Source organism: Papio anubis, chromosome 6 (assembly GCF_008728515.1).
Source record: "Papio anubis isolate 15944 chromosome 6, Panubis1.0, whole genome shotgun sequence".
In the NCBI taxonomy this organism is placed as follows: domain Eukaryota; kingdom Metazoa; phylum Chordata; class Mammalia; order Primates; family Cercopithecidae; genus Papio; species Papio anubis.
Window position 1 is genome coordinate 8271221 of NC_044981.1, and position 18811 is coordinate 8290031.

General features: G+C 41.0%; 1 long non-coding RNA gene across 1 annotated transcript in view; it reads right to left on the reverse strand.

The window, feature by feature from the left end:
* LOC108585356 overlaps positions 1-18609 on the reverse strand; it is a 40941-nt gene extending 22332 nt beyond the window's left edge. Inside the window, exon 1 of the long non-coding RNA XR_001901536.3 lies at positions 14893-18609. This is a non-coding gene — a long non-coding RNA (uncharacterized LOC108585356). The remainder of the gene's footprint in view (positions 1-14892) is intronic.
* Between the last annotated feature and the right edge of the window lie 202 nt (positions 18610-18811).

Sequence of the window (18811 nt, forward strand, 5' to 3'; positions counted from 1 at the left end):
CTAAAGGTTAAACACTCTTCTACTTAAAACCGTTCCCCTTCCCCACAATGTCCAAAGTTTTTCCTATGGCCCAGAAGACCCCGTGTGACCTATGTGCATCATCTTACACCACTGTCCCCTCGTTCACTTGTTTAGAAGTGGCTGCCTTTCTAACTCCTACTCCTCTGGGTTTCAGTATAAATGGTCCTTCATCAGCCTTATCAGACCTGCAAAAAAGGTTAAGTCTCCCTGTGTTGCACTTTCATTATCAACTCTAGTTTTCCCTCATAACGTTATACACAAATGCAACTACTATTTATGTAATTAGGAGTTCATTTCCAGCCTCCTGCATTAGACAGAAGGCTCCAGGATTTAATACATTTTCCCTTGCCTGACATGTAGTGTCTACTCAATTAACAATCTCCCTCATAAAGAGAGAGACTGTTTCTGTCAGAACATGGCACATAGTAGGTGTTCAATAAATGGTTAAACTTATTGAATGTTGTTGATGTTCAAATTAAACACTGGAAACTGAATCAATGTTAACCTTCATTCTCTTAATAATGCCTCCTAGAAAAAGCAAGTGGAACAGTAATGAGCTGCTAGGTATTTACTTTGGTAATTTGCCTGCTTTCCCCTTCCCTCTAAAATGTGTAACATTCTCCTTGCCTCCCCTGCTGATGTGCTTCATCAGAAGTGAGCTGGAGGGATTTGGAGAGTTTTAGAGTCTTTTGTTTTCCTGAGTAAAGGCTATACACTAGGAGCCAGATGTGAAATCTTCTGACATTGAATTTAAAGTGTGTAACAGAAAGTTTGAGAGTCATTTCAGAGTAAATAACTTTCTATCCTTCCTAGCCCATGTAAGAGCACATAATTATTCACTCCTTCTAATTTCCCCAGTTAAGGCATCTCTATCTCAGTAGAGACTGAGTTGCTGAATATTTTTAAGTGACCAGCACATAGACCTAATTCCAGTTTCACAGCCCTCAGCCTCAAGATGTCAGGTGAGTCAGACGTCAGATTCCCAGTCCTGGTTTTGCAAACTCAAAGCAAGATGAAAGTTTACTCAATTATCAAAATGGAAAAAATACGGAAAAACCGTGTTTTTAGTAAGTTGGATGAGTACAGATTGCTGGAAAATGGAAGGTGCAACTCCTTCAACATGGTCAGCACCACCCTGGATTACAACTGTTCAGCAGTCCGAACTACCCCAGGTGTGGTGGGTACAGATGTTCTGCTTTGGGAACCCGCTTCCACCATGGCAGAAGTCTCCAAGTGGCAAAGACCTACCGCTTTTCAGGGGATCTTGCACACATTGTGGGGAACTGGCCTACGGTGGAAGGTTCAATAAATACATCTTATATTAAACTACAATTTGGCGCTTTTGGCTTTTCTGTTCTATGAAGAAAGTCATGCACTTGAGGGAAATAAACCCACAAGATCTCTTTGCTGGTAGAACTTACAAATATTTTCTTCTTCCTGGTTCTATTTGCAGACTGTGCTAGTGGGTTAGTTAATCAAACACAATTGCCTTCCGTTTCAGGGACTTAGGATTAACATATGCAACCTATTTCTCCAAGAGACACTGCACGCTGAGTTCTTGGCTCTCGGTCCTCACCCTGGACATTAATCATGTGAGTGTCCCCTATTAAAATTAGTAGGTCAGGATAGCAATGGGGAAACTCAGGCAGCTGCTCTTTCTGTGGTACCTGAGAGGGCCTGCACAGGTAACAGGAGTTCCCTGCTGCCCTTGTTGTGTGCCTGGATTGCATACAGCCACCAGCTGAGCGCACCAGCCAGCACCCCGGACAAATCTGGTGAAAAAGCTCTCGCTCCTGTTTCTTTATCGGGAATTGGAAACAAGCAAACTGGTTTTCTTAAAATTAGCCAGAATACTTAAATACATTCTACCTTTGTGATTTCTGCCTCTCCAGTTTGAAGTTTCTCTGAAAATTCACCATGGACTTCCTCAATTCCAAATTTGAAGGTCTCTCCTCTGTCTTCATTTTCATTTGCTTTCCTCTGGTGCTTAATTCTGCTGATGGTCAGATTTCTTAGCTATCTGGCTATAGACTGAATGTCTATGTCTGTCCAAAATTCATATTTTGAGAGCCCAGAGCACTTCTTTGCCCCTTCTTCCATATGAGGACACAGCAAGAAGGCACCATCTACAATAAGGAAGAGAACCCTCACCAGACACTGAATCTGCTGCATGTTGATCCTGGGCCTTCCAGCCTCCAGAACTGTGGAAACTTGTTTAAGCCACCCAGACTGGTATTTTTGTTACAGCAGCCAGAATGGGCTAAGACCTTGCTCTTCCTTCTTGGTTTTCCCAACATTCTGTGAACCCGGTCTTGTTTCTGCCTCCCCTTTGGCTTCTCAGCCTCATTTCTCTTTGCTGTCAGTTCTTTCTGCCTCGTGACTTTTGCATGTTTCTCTAAGCTCTGTTCTAGTGGGGCAGGTATCCATCCTGTCTCTGCATGGAGATGTATTACTAATACCTTAGTTTGTAATGTATTCTCAGCCTGAAAAACCTCCCCTACCTACTGTATAACCAAATCCTATCCACTTGTCATGTTGTTCTAGAAATAGTTATTGTACATTGTGTGCCTCCAATGTATCGGGCACCATGATAGGGCTTTAGAAATACGACATTAATTAATCTTCAAATCAAGTTTGAAAAATAGGTATCATTATCACCATTTTATAGGGAGCTCTGGGAGTCTGTGAAATGGGGACAAGAGAAGTTATTCCCTGGGGACTCAGAGGAGTTTGGCAACTTCCCCCAAATCCCACAGCAGTGGTGGAGCTGAGATACAAACTCAGGAGCTGACAGATAAAGTTTGCTTTGTCTTTCAGCAAAGTCTATGCTCTACATACTACAGACATTGCAGCCGAGTGGCCAAGCTGTGTCCTTTTGTGGACAGGCGACCAGGGTTTGAGAACTAACTCAATCATTCATGATATGTCCAATGTTCAGGTGTTCTAGTTATCAAGCAGGGGAGAATGGTAATGCCTACCTCATGGGCTGTGGTTCTAAAGGAGCTCGGTATAAATGGTAGGCACATATTCTCAATCTAATTAGTTGCTGTTGTTATTATTGTTGCTATGATGCATTGCTCCAACTCTTGAGCCAGATGCCCTACTCAAACTCTAACGAGTCACATTTCTTCCATGGCGGTTCCAACTCTGTTATTTCCCCTCTACGAAGTTTCGTTGCACTTACAGTATCTACCACACGACTTAATCATTCTCTTGTTTTGTTCTCAAATTCTCCAGCAGTTGTGTGTTCAGTCTCCCCAATGGGTTTGATATTCAATTTTCTTCTGGGAATTATAGGCATCATCTAAAGGCATCATTTTATGCTTGCAAGTTTCAGTTGTACCTCTAAATGACTTCAAATATATTCCTGTTATCTGTTCATAAGGCAGGATCTACTGGCTTAGTTTCATCCCTTCCACTCTCCCTAATGCATTACTGTAGTTGTTTCAGTTTACCAAAAACAGCTAATTTTCTCACATTTCTCTCCCTCCCTTCCTTCCTCTCCTTGGGGAGTCAATAGTACTTATGAAGAAACTGCTAGGTACCAAGCACTGGGAATTCAACAGTGAACAAAGTTCATGGGGCTCACGGTCTAGTGGGGAATTGAGACAACACTGAATCTATTATAAAATCATGGATTAAGTGTTACAATAGAGAAATATGGGTACATGAAAGCGCAAGGAAGGCTCCTCATTGTAACTGAAGAATCAAAGGTAGCTTCATGGCGGAAGTGAGGTCTATGCTAAGACCAGGAGGATAAGTAGGAGCTAGGAAGGCTGGGGTAGGGATGGGGAAGGAAGTGGGGATGTAAATGTTCCAGGCAGAGAGAAGAGCTTACACAATGGTTGTAAACAATAGAGAGCTGTGAAATGAAGGAGCCAAACAAAGTTTAGCAGGGTTGCTTGACAGTGTCACGGCTGGTGGGGAAGCTCAGACCGGGCCATCCAGGTCCTATGGCTTATGTGAAAGTGTGAGGACTCAACACAATACCATAAAAAGTGTGTTTCCCCTCTCCAAGATGGAAAATGACTTGGAGGTGGAAGTAGTCAGGAATAGATTCAGGGAGACTCATTATGAGTAGCTTCAGTAGCCTAGATGAAAGTTAGTGATGGCCTTTAGGATTAGGAAAATGGATGAGCTTGAAAACACCTAGAAAGTAGAATTTATAGAAGTTGATGATAGATTTGCTGTTGAGGGGGAGAGAGAAGAAGAGAATGAAGGAAGACTCCAGGCTTACGGCTTGGGAAACTGGGTGGATATTGGTTCCCTCCAGTGGGGAAGGTAGATAGGAGGGGAAATTGGTTTGGGGGAAAAAGACTGTGTGCTCAATTTTGGTTAAGTTAGTGTTAAAATGCCTATGGGACATCCAAGTGAACATGTCCAGTGGGCAGTGAAATATGCAGGTGAGGCTCAGGAGATAGACCTGGGCTGGGTCCGGACATGATCATGCAGTGGTATGTGTGTGCTTGTGTGTGTGATTTCCCCCTGAGTTGTCCATCTGTCTTCTGGCCAATCATTTGAGCTCCAGGTGTTCTTTAAGATTGAGGTCAGGTCTCACTCCGTTGCTGAATCATTACTTCTCTCTTTGAGTCTCCCTCTCATCTTTTCTCCAATGTCATATGTCATTGTGTACAAGCCTACAGCATAGCATGGAAAAAGATTGCTTTGTGATTATTCACTTGTGTCTTGCTTTGGGCTCTAATCTACAGGAAGGCAAGGATTTTGTTTTGTCCATCTTCATTTTAGGCATAACGGCGAACAGACATGTGTTTAATGAATTTTTAAAAATATATTGCAAGTAAAAGGCTAGCCATGGTCAAAATGATAAAACGACAGTGTTTGATATGGGCTCCTGCCATTTTCCTCCAAGATGGCCAGTACTTCTTACTTACAAAATCAACTAGAACATCCTCCAAATGTTTTTACTGCATTTCCCTGTCAAATACACCAGTCCTATCCCGAACACCAAGCAATGTCTATGCACAGTGCTAAGGCACTGTGAGGAAAACAGAAAAGAATAAACATTCTCTGTTTCAAAGAGTCTTCACACTAGTAGAATGGAGAATGAAAATAAAAACCATTGCAGGTGCAGACAGGGTTTTGTAGGCAAGATGAAAGAGTACCCATGTATCTGGAATGGTCCCTCCCAGGTGCACCTTCTGAAGGCAGCACTTTCACTCAAATATGTGATTCTTGAGGTAGAAACTTCCAGTCCTAGCAAGGACAGGCAAGGGGCATCCTGCCCAGCTCTTCACTTCACATCTCATGGGTGAGGCCTCACAGGGCTCTATTAATACTCGAGACTTGTCCCCAACCTTCCAGGATTACCCTCCAGACCCCAGCTTGTCAGATGGTCCCTGTACCCATGTGTCTGTAGACTTCCACTAGGAAGACTTTGCTAAATATTGAAAAACGGAACAGGCTGGGCACGGTGGCTCACGCCTGTAATCCCAGCACTTTGGGAGGCTGAGGCGGGTGGATCACCTGAGGTCAGGAGTTCGAGACCAGCATGGCCAACATGGTGAAACTCCGTCTTTACTGAAAATACAAAAATTATCTGGGAGCAGTGCCAGGTGCCTATAATCCCAGCTACTCGGGAGGCTGAGGCAGGAGAATCGCTTGAGCCTGGGAGGCAGAGGTTGCAGTGAACCAAGATCACACCACTGCACTTCAGCCTGGGTGACAGCATGAGACTCTGTCTCAAAATAATAATAATAATAATAATAATAAACATTAAAAGAAATAAAAGACAGAACATTAGAAGTCCATTCCAGAAACCTACTGGAACTTCAAAGTTTTTACAGATGACATTTTAGAGAGCTTTCTGGAGTTTGTCAAATGAACAAAAAGAAGTCTCTACATAGTCTTCTCTGCCATACAATGGATCAATAGTCAAAACTATGGCCAAGAAAGGTAATAAAGTAAAAGGCACTGTATTGTCTACTGACAATGCAACAAGGTAGGCAACTTTAGAAGTGGCTTTTAATAAAAGGTCTCACTGTTTGTGGGATCCTAAAGTGCTATTGTCAGTTTGCAGCTAAGACATGAGTATTTCAGACAAATTTTTGAATGTGTGCATGAGTTTAAGCATGAGACAGTCATGAGTTATCCTAACAGACTGTCTCTTTAGAATCTTTGTTCCTTAGTCTTATGGGAATGGGTGTCTCATGTCTCCTGTATGTTCTATATGTTCCTGTATGTTCTCTATGTTCCTGTATGTTCTATATGTTCCTGTATGTTCCTGTCCGTGGGAGCAGAATGCCAGAAGCTGTGACCATAGACCCTTCCAGGGAGACTCCACAGGAACCTGTCAAGGAATGCAAAAGGACTCCTTAGAGGTGACAAGGCAGTTTGACAAAGGCAGATGGGCTTCTTCACAGACTGATGTATGTGAAAAATAGACCTCACAGCGGGTGTGGTGGCTCACACCTGTAATCCCAGCACTTTGGGAGGCCAAGGCGGGCAGATCACCTGAGGCCAGGAATTCGAGACCAGCCTGGCCAACATGGCGAAACCCCATCTTTACTAAAAATACAAAAATTAGCTGGACACCTGTAGTCCCAGCTACTTGGGAGGCTGAGGCAGGAGAATTGTTTGAACCCAGTAGGCAGAGGTTGCTGTGAGCCGAGATCATGCCACTGCACCTTATGCTGGGCGACAGAGTGAGACTCCGTCTCAATTAAAAAAAAAAAAAAGTAGACCTCAGACCTCAGATATTCCTCCTCAGGCTTCTAGGAGGATATAAAAAAAAAGCCTCTAACAAGAGTGCTTTCACTTTTAGAACTGAGAAAGGTAAATTTCCCAACGACTGTAAAGCTACTCTTGTCTCCTATATTGATATTTTTCTCTGAAAAAAATAAATGTCTTTTTGCATTATTTAAATAGCACATAATTAAATACTAAGAGCTCTCTGTTACTTGCACCCAAAGCAGAGCCCAGTGAGGTATGGAGGCCTAGAGGGCTGCAGAGAAGCATCGCCTCTCAGAGCAGGAGAGAGGAAAAACAATAGACAGAAAGAGACAGACAGGGACCCAGGGCAGGAGGAAGAGAAAGGAAGTGTTTAACATTCAGAATTTGTCCACGGCCGATAATTTATTGGAACTCATCTGTAACAAGGCCTGGCACTGATTTATAAGTTGATTTGAAAAATAAATAAAAGTGATAGAAACCTGCATTTGGTTTTAATGATAGACTGTTGCAGCGTGAAAAGTAAGGATATGAAACATTGCAAGGAAATTAGATATTATGCCCTGAAGACAATTGCAGCTACCAGCCCATTAATTGTTAGATATTTATTATTAAAAATTTCTTTTCATGAGTGACTGCAGAATATTTGCGCTACTCAAGCTGTTGGGTTCTGACATGAATGAAGTGTGGGGAGCTCATTTGTTTCTGTGTGTGTGTGTGTGTGTGTGTGTGTGTGTGTGTATGTAAAACTGACAAGCCAGCTGACCAAAATAGGTGATAGATCTCTTTACAGCAAAAGCACAAACATAGAGGGGCTGCCTTTTAACTCAGAACAGAGCAAGGAGTACTGGGGCACTTGTCATTTCTGAAGTTGTTATTAAATAATAATTTCATAAATAATAAAAATAATTTTTAACCCGAGTGTCAACCCAGGTATAGGCACAAGTTAGATCTTTCTACAGTAGAACACAAATCAAAAAATCCCTGGCTGGGCCAAGTGTGGTGGCTCATGCCTATAATCCCAGCACTTTGAGAGGGAGAATCAGCTGAGTCCAGCAGTTCGAGACCAGCCTGGCCAACGTGGCAAAATGCTGTCTCTATAAATAATAACAACAATAAATTAGACAGGAGTGGTGGCACATGCCTGTGGGCCCAGCTCCTTGGGAGACTGAGGTGGAAGGATGGCAGGAGCTCAGGAAGTCCAGGCTTTGGCAAGTCATGATTGTGCCAGTGAGTGACAGAATGAGATCCTGTCTCAAAAAATAAAATAAAATAAAAAATAAAATAAAAAAGTCACTGGCAATAGCACCCCAGAGAGATCTAAATTACGGGTACTAAAAGTAATTTTGCTGTCGTACCAGAATTTCATGTATCATGTTGAATTTTGGTCTGGAAAGATCCAGAAGGATTGCCACTTGAACACCACATGGTTTAAATTATAATACACAATGGTGCACACAAAACAGGGGTATCCCCCCTCTAAGTTATGGCATGTCTAAACTGCTTTCTTAAAAAATAGGTAATATATTTGTTTTCTCATTGAGGAAAAAAAGAGAGTGGGTCTTTGGTTAACTAGAAATTACTTGTTATTATAGGCTAATATCATAAATGTTTTACATTTCCTTTTAATTTTATATTTGAAACTTAATATTTGTGTTTCCCTTATTTGCTAGATATTTGTAGGATGAGGCTATATTTGGTCAGATTTCTATTTATTTAAATATCTCATTTAATGGTCCAGATACATATTTTTTTGAAATCAGAAGGCACTTTACAGCCAATCTTAATTCACAATTCACTCTTAGGGCTATTTTCAATTAACTTTCCTACTGTGCTATTTTTCTGAAGCACACAGAAAAATGTTTTACAGTGGAGAGGACCAGCAGAGTAAAGATAAAGATGGCATTATTTACATAAATGGCATATTTTAAAAACAGCTTCAGTGAGCTGCAATGCAAATTAATACATTTAACTTGCCATTATTTAATATGTAATAAAATACAGTCTAAAAAATACAATCTAGGTGGTCCATGTGCCACCATGCCCAACTTTGCCATCAAGGAATTTACAAATGCTATTCCTGTGTACTTTGCACTGCTGACAGCTTTTTTCTCTAGAGTGCTAAATTCTATGGTAAACCATCAAAGACCCGAGCAAATGCTTGAACTCAAATTTGGGCTAGACCGTGAGCTTCCTGATGGTGGAGACTGTGTCGATATCCATCTTTGTAGCTTCTGAGGTCAGCCTGGTGCCAATCACATTATGAATAATGGGTAGGTTAGGTTACTTCCTAAAGCCTTCATTTTTAGGTCTTAGAAAATGAATCAGCAAGCATTTGTTGCATCCCTCCTCTTCTTTTTCCCCTAAGGAGGATGGTATTTCAAATATTGATGCACAGAGTTCCCTTGTTGGTTGAGAAGCAGGCTTGTATCCGGAATAGATAACACAGTATCTATACACACACATATGCACATAGGAAAGCAGGCAGGTAGGATTTTGCTGATCTCTGTTGTACCCAGTCCCACCATGGCTGATTTCAAGCTACTAATAATTGTGGCTCACTAAATTAATAATAATGTAACTATCAGTTCTTGCCAACTGGTAAAAGGGATCTCCAGTAGGAGGTTCATATGTTCATTTGTTTTTTTAAAAAATGTCCACTTTCAAACACATTTTTAAAGACTGTCAAGACTGTCAAGACTGTCAGTGTTTCTCCATGGATTTGACCAACATCTGCCCACTCTCTCCCTCTCCATTCACTTGGAGCTCCAAGCTGTAGTCTCGCATCTTCCCTCCCTATAAATCACTCACCTGTCATTTCTTTAAGACAATGCAGAAATTCTCAACTCCAACCCTCTCCCTTCAGCTTTCCTTATGTTGCCTTTCCTTCCTTCTCTCTCCTCCCCTGTCTTAGAGAAAGAAGTATCTGCTTTCCAATATCCCCTCCACCACCACTGATACTCATGTTGTCCCCACTTTCCCTAAGACCTGCTCCATCATCTGTCTCACCTCTCTTACTTCAAGTGTTCCTTTTCGTCAACAATTTCCCTATTTCCTTTCAGACTTCAAGCCAACTCAGATATTCCCACAATCAAATATTATTTATTTTGTTTTTAAAAAACTTACCTTCTCCTTCAAGCTATCATCACTTCATGCTTGTTGACTCTTTGTCATTCCTTAGTTGCCTTGAAATCTGACTCAAATCACCCAAAAAACCGACATAATCACGAAGTCCAATGGGTTTTCTCATCCTTCCTTCAAATACTTCTCACACGCTGAGCACAGCCTGGCTTTCCTTGTACCTTTTTGTTTCACCTTCAACCAAACTCCCCAAACTTTGGTCTCACTCACAGCTTTGCCCTCAGATCTCCTCAGCCCACACTTCCTTGACAATCATGTCTGTGTGCGTGGCCCCAAAATTTTTATGTCTAGCCCCAGCAGCTCAGTCTTGTCATAACCCAGAACAGATACCACCTATTCCCTAACCAACTCATCCTTTTTGCATCTCCCTAACCACCTGTGCTAGAACTCTTAGAAGAAAATATTCCAGTGGTGTGCTGGTAAATATCCCTGATTTACAGTATTTGCTGCTTTCCATAGTGTAAATCAGAGGTTGGTAAATTTTTCTGTAAAGAACTAGATAGTAAATATTCTAGGCTTTCAGGTTCTAGGCTTTCAGGTCACATGGTCTCTGTTGCAAGTACAACTCAACTGCTGTTGTAAGTGAAAGCAGCCACAGAAAATGCCTAAATGCATAAGCATGGCTGTGTTCCAGTACAATGTTATCTATGGACCTGAAAGTGGAAATTCATATAATTTTGTCATATCATATGCCCCAAAAAAAGTCTTCTAAATTTTTTCAATTATTTAAGAATGTAAAGACTATTCTTACCTTGCAGTCATACAAAAGCAGACAGGCAGGAGTTTGCTGATGCCTGTTGTACCCAGCCCCACCATGGTTGATTTCAAGCCACTAATAATTGTGGTTCACTAAGTTAATAAAAATTTAACTGTTGGGTGGCTGGTAAAAGGGGGCTCCAGTAGGATGTCCATAAGTTCATTTTTTTTTTTTTTTCAAATGTGCACTCTCAAACACATTTTTAAAGACTGTCAAGAGGAGGTCTAGACTATAGTGTTTCTCAATGGATTTGATGAACGTCTGGAACAAGGGTCTTCCTGAGAAGCATTTCTCAGGAACACTGTTTGGAGGATTCTGTCTTGGTATTCTAATTGCCCGACAGGTTCTTCTTGACCACTGCACAGATAAACTCAATTCACCAAGAGAGTGCTATTGCAGTAGAGAAAGAGTTTAATTGTCACAAGGCAGCTAAATAGAAGGATGGGAGTTACTACTCAAATCTGTCTCCCTGAAAATTTAGGAGACTAGGATATTTTTTAGGACAATTTAGCAGGCAGGGGGCTAGGGAACAGTTAATGCTGATTGGTTGGGTTAGAGATGACATCATAGGAGGTCGACGCTGTCTTCTTACTATTTTCAGTTCCTGGGTAGGATCACAAGACCAATTGAACCAATTTACCAAACCAGGTGGTGCCAGCCGGTCATCAGAATGCAGGGTCTAAAAAATATCTCAAACACCAATCTTACATTTTACAATAGTGATGTTATCTATAAGAGCAACTGCAGAGTTTACAAATCTTGTGACTTCTGGCTACATGGCTTCTGAACCATAATTCTAACCTTGTAGCCTATTTCTTAGTTTTACAAGGAGGGGGTTAGTTTTGGGAAGAAGCTATTATTATCTTTATTTCAATGTTAAACTAAATTCCTCCCATAGATAGCTTGGCATATGCCCAGGAACGAACAAGGAGTGCTTAGAGGTCAGAAGCAAGATGGAGTCAGTTAGGTCGGATTTCTTGCATTGTCCTAACTTTTCTATGTCAGATTTCTCCACTGTCATAATTTTTGCTAAGGCAGTTTCACCATTTGTGTAGATTCCCCACTTTTCCTTCCTCTCATACATAGCAGGTGCCAAGGCCTGTCATATCTATCCTTTCATACTGAAGGTAGAAGATGAGCCCTGGAGGGAGCTGGGGGCCAGATACCCTGCCTAACGTCCTAGCCTGGCTGGACCATTCCTAATTCTCTGCTCTCCCCAGGATTTCTGCCAATGAACTGACTTGTTTCTTCTCCCTAATCTGAATTGACCAGCTTATGCCTGCTTTCCTGGAGTCAGTGGCACCATCGATGGCACCCCCTTTCACTCTTAAAAGCATGTGGGCTTGGATGATGAGGTATACTATTACTTTACCTTTACCCCCTTTCACTCCCGTCTGCCAAAATCTTCTCATTCATGAGCTACCTGCATATAAAGCCTCTTCTGATCCTTTTGACTGTCTGTGATCTATCCCTTTCCAAAACCACGTCAACTTTCTTCCTTCCTCTCTTAGGCTCCCAGTTAGAGTTATTTCTAGACCTCTTTTTTCTTCTTATATTTTTAAGCACAGAGACTGTGCTATATTAGATGCCACCAAGGTACCAAGAACAATGCCTTGCTCAGAAGTAAATTTATAACTATGGGTTGAATAATAAATAACTGACCAACTAAAAGTTCAAAGGGAAGATGTATCACCAGTGTAAGGATTTTGAGACTCCTGGGTTTTAGCAGACAGTCAGTATTCTCTGCAGTCTCCTTTCTTCATCAAAATTTTACACAATGATGAATTTTTCTCCCAAATTGCTAAGTGGAGGAATTTTGTAAGAGTTTACAAACTACAAAGAACGAAAGTATTTATTTAGCTAGTTGATTCACAACAGTGTTTTCTAAGATGTATTCCTTGGAACACTAGTTGAGCATGATATTAGTGGAATATTTATTAAAACAGGATTATCTGGCCAGTTAAAGAAATGTTGACTTAGAGCGCAACAGAGTTTTTAGTGTATACGTGTTTTAACAGTGGGACTCTCAGAACTTTTAATAAACAAATGTGCACGGCAAATCTCTAAAGAGGGGCTATGATATCTAACATTTTCCAAATTTAATTGATCATGGATGCCTCTTCTGAATCTTCTCACTCCCTTTTTCTGTGGAGCCTGTCTTAAGACAACTAGGGAAATAGTAATTTAGAAAGTAGATTTACAGTTAGTTATAAGAGTATTTTCAATACATTTTGTTTCCCAAGGTAGTTCTGACCACGAATTGGTAATGGATCTTAAAATCTTCTTAAGCCATTTTCTCCAATGTCAGTTTCTTGTTTTGTTTGTTTTGTTGGTTTATTTTTTTGAGACAGGTCTTGCTCTGTCACCCAGGTGGGCATGCAGTGGCACAAACATAGCTCGCTGTATCCTTGACCTTCCCGGCTTAAGTGATCCTTACACCTTAGCCTCCCAAGTGGCTGTGACAACAGGCACACATCACCAGGCCTGGAAAATTTATTTTAAATTTTTGGTAGGGACACAGTCTCACCATGTTGCCCAGGCTGATCTTGAACGCCTGGGCTCAACTGATCCTCCTGCCTCAGCCTCTTAAAGTGCTGGGATTACAGGTGTGAGCCGCTGTGCCTGGCCCAGTTTCTTAGTTGAAGCTTCTTGATAAGTATGAGCAGGTGGTACTTCATTCATGCTTTTGACACATAAAGCTTGGAAGACTGAACTCAGCTTGAACTCAGGTCCCCAAGCTGGATGATTCAGCCTCCATCCTCTGCTTTTTATTGCCACTGTTGCCCAGAGCTTCGTAACCTCATGCTGAATTCTTTTGCTTTCAAACTCTCTTCCTCCTCTCGACCATCCTACATACGCTCCCACAGCCAACCTCCCCATACCACACTTTGGTCAATAAACCTCAGTGGTCTTCTTCCTACAGAGTCATTGCCAGCTTATTCACCTGGATGTCTGGGTGTTGCAGAACTGCATGGAGTACTGATATATTTAATTCCATTAAGCACATTAAGAATAAGATTTGTAGGAGGAGAATTTTCTATTGCATGTAATATACAAATCACTGACATGAGCACATCTCACTTAAGAACATGTTGTCAAAGTAAGTACAACTAGCTGCTTCCAGATTTTTTTTTTCTGGAAATTTCCTGCTTCTTGAATTTTCATTTTAGTCAAAGTGTTAAATTTTTAAAGAAAATGTTATGGCTGAAAACTTTTAATTGAGACAACTCCATCAACTTAATTTATTTGTCTTTCTATAAATTGGGAAAATATCACTACTGTTTGATTTTCACAAGATGATACAAGCTAACTCATGATTTGTGACAATACCACAGGGTCAACCAAACTGATAGCCTGTTCCTGTCATATTCTTTTAAAACACACCCTTCCACTACTCTGCCCTACCTGTGCCCTTGCAACTCAAAACTTTGCTACTCAGAGTGTGGTCACAGACCAGCAGCATCAACATCGCGTAAACAGCTGACTCAAAATGCCGATTCTCAGGCCCTGCTCCAAACCTAAGGAACAAGAATCTGCATTTGAATAAGATCCCTGGATGATGTTTGCACACTAAATCTCAAGGGCACTGGCAAGAGGCAAGCCAATCTCAGTTTTCCAATTTGTAAAGAAGAATCTCTTTCTCATAGAACTGTAGTATGGATTAAGTAAAGCAATGTCTGCTGGTAACCGTGAAGCATTTTGCTGATAGGAGGTATGTCACGCTGGTTCACTCACTGTCCCTACACACCCATGCACCTTTACGCATCTGAACCTTCTGGCTGTCTGTAACATTTCCTTCCTTGCCCTCTAAGTATTTGAATCACACCTGTCTGTTTTGGGCTGAATTGTGTCCCCCACAAGATTCATATGTTAAAGTCCTAACCCGCAGTACACAGAGTGTGAGTGTATTTGGAGACAGGATCACTAAAGAGATAATTAAGGTTAAATGAGGTCATTATGGTGAGCCCTAATCCACTATGACTGTGTCCCTATAAGAAGAGGAGATGAGGACACAGACCCAGAGGGATGACCACGTGAGGACACAGAAAGAAGACGCCATCTGCAAGCAAAGGAGAGAGACCTCAGGAGACACCAACTCTGCCCATACCTGGATCTCAGACTTCTGAACTCCAAAACTGTGAAGGGATACATTTCTCTCAGTTAACCCCTTCTCCCCTCGACCCTGTCTGGGGTACGGTAGTCCCCCTTATCTGCCATTTCACTTTCCTTGGTGGTCAACCATGGTCCGAAAATATTAAATGGAAACTTCCAGATATAAATAATACCTGAGACTTAAATTGCACACTGTTCTGTGCAGTATGTCGCAATCTGCCGCCATTCCTCTCTGTCCTGCCTGGGATGTCAATTTCCCTTTGTCCTGGGTCTCCATGCCGTTGATGCTATCCTCTTGTTACTCACTTGGGAGCCATCTAGGTGATCAGATAAAAAAACAGTACAAGTAAGATTCGATATCATCCTTGGTTTTGACATCCACTGGGGATCTTGGAATGCATCTTCCCTGGCATAGGCGGGTACTGCTGACTTTTGCTAGGGCAGCCCTAGCAAACTGCCACATTGTCTTCCCTTGTTCCAGCTTATGTGCTCCATTCTCCAGCCTCCTGGATCCCCCTGCCCAGTGCTGCATGACTGCAGTGGGTGGGTTCTTACTGAAATCGACACATATACATGCCATACGTCTTCAAATATGTATTATGATTCTGGAGGCTGGGAAAATTCTATTCAATGCCTATCCTATCTGCCTGTGAATGTCAGTGAATCAATATATACTTGTTGATTGATTGGTGGAAAGAAGAATACAACTCAGGACTTCATATTCCCAGTCAAGGCTGCCAGCTAGTGTATGAAGATACTTCTGCCTCTAGATAAGCAAAGCTGATTTTGCATTCAGCCTGCATTGAACATATATTGGCACTGGTCTCATGATATATTACAGATGTTCTGCCTATAAGTTCAATTTGCAGTATCCCAAACTGTGCGAATAAATGAATCGTAATACCTTGCCTTTGAATTTGCTTTGAAAATTTTTAACTCCTTATCTTATTCGAGCTCCCAGCTCTACTCCAATGTGAAATAAGAAAATCCGTTATTGTTCCCACATGAAAGAGAAAACCTGAGGTTCAGAAAGGTCAAGAGGCTGACATGGTGACTATAGTTAGTAACAATGGATTGTTCTCTTAGAAATTGCTGAGAGAGTAGATTTAAATGTTCTGATCACACAAAATGCTAAGTATGTAAAGTAATGCATATGTGATTTAGCTCGACTTAGCCATTCCACAATGTATACATACATATTTCAAAATGTCATGTTGTACATGACAAATATATACAATTTTTATTCATCAATTAAAAAACCACAAAGGTCAAGAGGCTTAGCCAAGGACACTAGCTAGCTAGTAGAGTCTTGCATGGCAGCTAGGAGGCTCCTGGAGCTCTGATAGTAAACCAGCCCTGTGATGATGTCGTCAATGAGTGGTCTTCATAGAAGAGAAAAGAAAAGGCCCTTTTATCATCCTTCTTCACCCCTGTAAAAAAAGGAAAACCCAGAGCTTGCATATGAACAAGCCAGAAACCTTATTTTTCAGCTCTCTATATAGCAACTTCTTAGATTTAAAACCCAAAATTGAAAGCAATCTCCATAGAATTTCTCTGGGGAGAAATGACCTACTTCAGCTTATATTCCTCCCTGTAGTTGCTCTGAGCCTTGGGAATTACCTTGTCCATGTATTTTCATTCAAAATGAATGCTTTAATATATTTCTTTAATCATCTGTTGCATCAGAGAATATTGTTTCATGCATATTAAAGACTTGAGCATGTAATAGAACAGTATTCTGACTAATAAATGCGCTCAAAGCATGTCACTAGTCTTATTGCTTTTCTTAGCTTCAGGATAGATGTGTTTTATTTGGAAAATAATGATGATGATGATGATAGTGCTTCTACTAAACAAAGGGAATTATTTTATTTTAAAATGGTGCCATGACCCTGTACAGGTCATTATTCTTTTGAAGGAGTCAACCTTTTGCCTTATTTCCAGAGCATTTTATTCCCCATTCAAGCAAATTAATTAATGAGTATTAGAAACTCTCTACATGCCTAGCATGAGACTGCAGAAGTACAAAGATGCAACTTCTATCTAGAAAATGTTCTACTCTGATTTGGCTATAAATGACTTCCAGAGAATAAATAAAAGTACAAATCACTTGCTCTGGGGAAAGAGAGAAGGGAAAGGAGTTTACAGAGAGATAAAGGTTGAGTGAGATTTTTATTAAAAAGAAAGATTGGGATGCTTTGACAAAAGGATTTGAGGCGAGAGGGAAAAATATAAATGAAGGCACATTATTGGTATGAGTTCAATAAACATGCATCTTTCCACTCATCTTCATCACTTAGATAAAAGACACGGTCCCTGTTCTAGAGTCAAAGGTCACACATACGGTGCCACAAATGCCGTACTAGAGCTAAACATGGCATGCTAATTGACCTCAAAGGAAGGCTGCATGACACAGCGGAGGAAAAATAAGAGGACAACAAAAAGCATATGCAACCTAAGAGGAATCTTAAAACAAGAAGAGATTAGCCAGAGCAAGCAGGAGGGAAGGCCATTCTGTGCAGAGGGAATCATATGGTGAGGGTGAGGAGGAAATTTCGAGAAGAGACACACTTCTCCAGTGCCTCAGTTTGGCTGGAGGGAGGTTTGTGTGCCAGGGAACAGTGAATGATGAGGTTGGAGACACAGGCAGGGGTGAGGCTGGGGAGAAACTGGCAAATCATACTAAGGAATTCTGATTTTACTCTGAAAGCAACATGGGACAAATATCACACTCAAAGAACAGCAAGAAGGAAGAGGGTCTGGTTGGAGCACAAGCTTCCGTGGAGGAAAATAAAAGGGGCGGGGGGTGAGATGAGGTAAGAGAAGGCTTTACTTGTCCTTCACGAGAAGTTTGGATTTGACCTGGGAGGTAATGCGACGTCAGTGTAGGTTTGTGTTCTTGTTCTGATTTTGTGTGTGTGTGTGAGAGAGAGACTCATTTGGTGTGAGTCTCAGGTACATGATGATACGCAGTCAAAATAACCACACCAGACTGTGTGAATGGGGGCAATCAAAGTCATACTCTCTGATTTAGCAAACATCACTAAATGATGACAGGCAGAAAATTAAGGTTATGTCCTTAATAAGCTCAGTGAATGACAATCTTTCTCAAATCATGGGTTTTGTCCCAATTTCTGATGTGTTTAAATTCCTTATATAAAATAACTTGTACTAAAGTAAATCTGAACATTGCAACTGGTACTTAGAATTTTTTTTTAAGTCTCTACTTACAGGTTAAAAAATCTTAGAAAGTTGCTTTAAACTGGCAGTATAACTGCGAAAAGTCCATGAACATTGTCTTCCTTTCTGGATTTCAATCAATCAAGAATATTTTGGATGGCTTTTAACAATAAGGTAATAGAAAATGGAAATGTACAAGAGAAACCAGGAACGGAATATTTCATTGTGACCCTACAGCATGATTCTGAAAATAAATTCACGCCATCTTGCCATTCAGTTTACCAGCCTGTAAAATGCCCTTAAAGCTTTTCTATGCAAATGCCCTGGGGATGGATAATGCAACTAGTGGCAAATTTCTTTATTACATCAGGATTTATTGGTGAAAATGAAATACACTGTTTTAGAGATTTTAGATACTGCAGGAATAAGTACATAAATATTGTCAATATGTGTCCTCTTACAACATAGGAGTGGGGTCTGAATATGATGAATATGATGAAAGATGAGACATTAGAATCTCTTTAACAGGCTTATGAAACAGACAGAAACTTATTTTCAGGGTATCTTAATGATTAAGGTAAAATTAAAAATAATCTAAACTGCCTAAAAAGTGTATATAATGTAAAATTTATAGAACTTTTTAAAAACATAGTACTTAAGTATTTAGAAAAAGCATGGCTGGGCGCGGTAGCTCACACCTGTAATCCCAGCATTTTGGGAGGCTTAGGCAGGTGGGCAGCTTGAGGCCAGGAGTTTGAAACCAATCTGGCCAACATGGTGTAACCCTGTCTCCACTAAAAATACAAAAACCGGCGTGGTGGTGCATGCCTGTAATCTCAACTACTCAGGAGGCTGAGGCACAAGAATCGCTGGAACCCAGAAAGTGGAGGTTGCAGTGAGCTGAGATCACAC